This window comes from Cupressus sempervirens, chromosome 5, assembly GCF_028749045.1.
Source record: "Cupressus sempervirens isolate cs-2001-9-10 chromosome 5, ASM2874904v1, whole genome shotgun sequence".
NCBI lineage: Eukaryota > Viridiplantae > Streptophyta > Pinopsida > Cupressales > Cupressaceae > Cupressus > Cupressus sempervirens.
Window position 1 is genome coordinate 243,335,232 of NC_143122.1, and position 4,495 is coordinate 243,339,726.

At 36.2% G+C, this 4,495-nt stretch overlaps 1 pseudogene; it reads right to left on the minus strand.

Moving 5' to 3' along the window:
* Window positions 1–600: 600 nt before the first annotated feature.
* LOC149555435 (uncharacterized) lies at window positions 601–2,577 on the minus strand (annotated as a pseudogene).
* Window positions 2,578–4,495: the final 1,918 nt, after the last annotated feature.

The following is a 4,495-nucleotide window of genomic DNA, read 5'->3' on the forward strand; positions in this document are numbered from 1 at the left end:
ATATTTGATATTGGGCTTATGCCCTTCTTTGCGTCTGATACCTAGTTTAGTTTTACTGAAAGTATCAATTAAATTTTGTATACAACCTTCTTTCAATTATGGATCATATAGACGATGTAAGTTTTCCGTCCGATTGACTTCAAAGTTTCCTTAAGGTTTCTTAAGGAAACTACGAGAACATCTTAAAATTTTCAGATTTTAAAAAAATTAGTTAAATAAAAAGTCGACCTTGATCTACAAGACATCTTACCATTATATTTGTTATTTTTAATTAAATAATTTCAATATATATATATATATATATATATATATATATATATATATATATATATATGTCACTTCTTAATTTGTATTATTACTTTGGAAACTACATATTTCAACATAACATAAATGTATCCAAATCGTTTAAGACAAATTATCTTATAAAATATTATTTATATTTCTTCCATGAAATTTTATAGTAGAATAATATAAAATAATAATAATAAAATATAAATATCAAACATAAATAAACCATATTCATCATTGATCTCATAAACTTTAAAATCCTTATATTCTCTTTCATGAAAATATATATTTGAAATGTAAACAACTGTCAAATTAAACCTTCAGAGACCCCTTCTCGTAATGCTTCTCATTTAACCAGGAAACTCGTCTAGATGTAAAACTAGCATTCAAGCCTTCAGAGAAAAGTACATCTGACGAAGTTTTCAATGTTGCACAGTATCTGAATAGAATCTTCCTTAGCATCATATGCATTATTGTAGGAAATAAAATAATCAATAAAAAATAGTACCTTGTTGTAAGCATACTTGCATCCGAAGAAAATGCACATCCTGAAAGTGGTCGATCATCTCCAATTTCACTACAATTCATAATAATCCTGGATGCCTGTTCAAGGACACAATTCAATTCTGCATCTTCATCTTCATCGGGATCCTCTCTTCTCCTTTTAGCTCTTTGTATCCTTGAGGCTGCCCGAGGAAGTGAAAATTTCATAATTTCAGTTCGAGCTTTTAATAATTCCTGGGAGCCTATCGTATAAAAGAGATAAGACTGAGGCCCTTCTGTGTCCTGAGCATCTTCAGGCGCAGCAGCATTTGCAGCTGCCTCTTCTTCTCTTGAACCTTCATAAGCTTCTCCAGATGATCTTCTGAATCAAGCTTTGTCATAAGCGTTCTGAGCCGATCACGTCTTTCCATCTCCCTCTCACCAAAAAGGGTAACAGGCTCATTCAAACGCCGAAGACGGGCACGGACAGCAGAGTCATTTGTAGTCACAGCCATTGCATAAGCCCGCCTACGCATCAAAACCTCCTGAACCAACTGTTCCTGCCTCTCCTTGGACTTTCCAATCTCGTCAGTAATCTCATAGTCTGCTGCAGATGAATGGTCTGGATGTTCAGGGATCGAAGAAGGGCTTGAATCTTTGCTGTCTGAAACTGGCCCTTGCTCATCAGTACTATCTGGAGGGTGGGCAGACAACACAAGGGAGGGAGGAGCTATAGACCCAGGAACCGGTGGTACAAATGGGGGCCTCGGAATTATAACTGAAGTAGGGGCAACAGGTGGAACTCCAATCGGTGGGGACACAGACATAGACGAGCTAAATAAATTATTATCAAGTGGGGATGATGGAGGAAAATTTGGTGCATCCCCGACAGGCACTGCAGGAAGAGGCGCGAGGGGCCTAACAGGAGGTGGAGGCGGAGGAGGTATAATTGGTGTGGATGCTAAAGTCTTGGGAGGGATAAATGAAGGAACAATTGCAGGAGGAGCAATAACTGTTGAAACAGTAGCAACTGGTGCTGAAATTAGGGGTATTGCTTCTGTGGAATTTAAAGGTGCTGGTGGAGTAGTTATATCCATTGGACTGATTGCTGGGTAACAATGGCGAAATATGCAAAAATCTGAAGTTGCATCGGCTGGAGCCGTGGAGAATTCTAGAATTTTATTTTATTTTTCTTAATTTTCAGAATAAAAAATTAATTTTATCTCCAGCAAAATTGCTGGTAACCAATCAAAAAATAGAACTTTTTAATTAAATATTATTAAAAAATAAAATGGTTTTTGAACTTTATAAGTTCCTGATTTTGGTCATAAAAATTAATTATGAAGTGCAACCCCTAACCTTAGTTCCCTGCAGGGACTAATAATGATATATGGTTGAGAATAAATAATTATATTCTATTAAAGACATAAGTAATCCTAGTTGGGTGAGTAAAGAGATGTGCCTCTCAGGAGTATAAATGACAATATAAATAAAAGGTGGAAACCTTGAACAAAGGTATGGGAGGAGGAGAAAGGGAAGATATCGATATCATCAGTAGAGCCAACATTCAGACAATGATACGGGAGGAAAATAGACAGCGGGATGGACAGAACCGAGCAAGAGACCAACCAGCGTAAACACAGGAGTAAGAAAGACAACGTTGAATAGTCCGAGGGATATATATGGAGAATAGAGAACAAAGGCAGACGGAAGACAAGAAGGACGGGAGGACAGAGAGGAATAGGGAAGAAGGAAAAAAACAAATCGAAGATTGCACAGACCAAGGTACAAAGAAACCAAAGGCATCGAAGTAAAGAAGGAATCTACTTGCGAATTGGGAGGAAACACCAGACACGTTTAATACTTAAGGGTGAACCAGTGAACAGAATGATATAAACACTCATGAAGGACCAATTACAATAGCCAACGTTGTGTCTGAGACTGTTCAAATCGCACAACGAGAATCATTCGCATTGGGCAAATCTGAGGATACACGTCAGTAATTGGCCAAGGAGGCAATATCGCAAGAAAAAGAGAATCGAAGAGAAGACGTGTCTCCACCCTCCAATGCAGAGTAGTCAATAAGACAAACCAGAGGAAAGAAGTATGAATGTATCTAAACAATACAGTGTGGATTGCACATGTCCAGGAAAGATAGAGAAGTTTATACAAAATATCCAGACTAAACACGAAGTCCTTCAGAAGTACGTCAGAATCCAATCACCAATAATACGCGTCCAGGCACAGAGGAGACTTCTTAATCATAGTCAGTTCAGACGGGTCAACATATGCATCAAGAACATTGGTAGATGTCATAAATCAAACACAAATATATATAGCAGGCTATTCCAAGGCGGTCAAGTAATTTCCAACATAAGAATTGGAGATTTTATATAATTCTCTCTGGTATCCGACAGATATTGAATATATATATATAAAGGGCATCATCAGATATAATCAAGAGAATCTCACATAAAATATTACCTTGGCAACTAATAAAGGATTGAAATCAGATTCTAAGATTCTTAAGCATGAACGTTCACATTCAACATAGTAGAAGCGACAATGCATTGGGAACTATCAAACAAGAAACTGAACAAGAAGAGATGTCTTGAGATGGAATTATAAGAATTTGGTCCAATTCTTAGAAGAGTGCATACAAACTTGGGTAACCTATCATCTAGTATCAATCTATTAAGCTTTCAAATCAATTTTAAGAACATTGTCCTTAAATATCCAACATCCTTGGAGAGGGACATCACATGGATTGCACTTGCATCAGATGGCTTCCTAATATCAGTGATGGTAATTTTTATGACAGTTTTTGGTTTGTTTCTTGGTTTTGTCTCTGGCACCAAACAGTGAATTGTATTCGTATGAGTTTTGGGCTCTTTATAATCACTATATTCTCGATTTGGGAATCTCTAGGACAAGATTTGTTAGTGTTGATAGATACTCTCTCTTGATGCAATATTTCTTCTTTTGCATCTTTTTTGTATCAAGCAATAACCGAAGTTTTTCTTTTCTGGTTCTTTTCTCCAAGAGCTATTTTGGACCAGTTATTATTAATATAAATATAATGTTTCGCCAAAAGAAAAACACTATACCCAATCAGAATAATTTGGGAAATACTAGAGATTATTGAAGATTGTTGATGTGACCAAGGAGTCAAGAGGGACATTAGAATTGTGGACATTTCCCTTGGTTGGATTTGGCAATACATTGGGTAATGTTAGACTTTGTGCTAACAGAGTGACCCTTCAAGCTACTAGTGACCCTTCAACACAAGAGAAAAGGATGAACAGAAATATGGAAGTGTTTTCCAGTGGAGAGGTAGATAATGGATGGAATTCGGCACCTCCTACATGTAGAATTTCATGTTGCATATAAATGTACACTCAACATTATGAAAATGTGAAATTCTGAAACATATACCAATTTTTAAGGAATGTTGAGAAAACTTTGCATTATCAATACACATAAAAAAAGAAAATGGTTAAAAAGTTACACTATTAAGTGACCAAATGTCGACTATTAGATCTTATTGCTATGCCTATTCGCCTAAATCAAATTCAAGATATTAATTTGAATCGCTACCAATATGAAAAACTCCTTCTCCAACGAAACTTCAACGGATCCCTTCTATGCCTCATCAATTTGTGTGGCACCATTGGAATTAGATTTCCATCATGCACCTTGAATTTGTCAATCTTTAAGTTGTAGA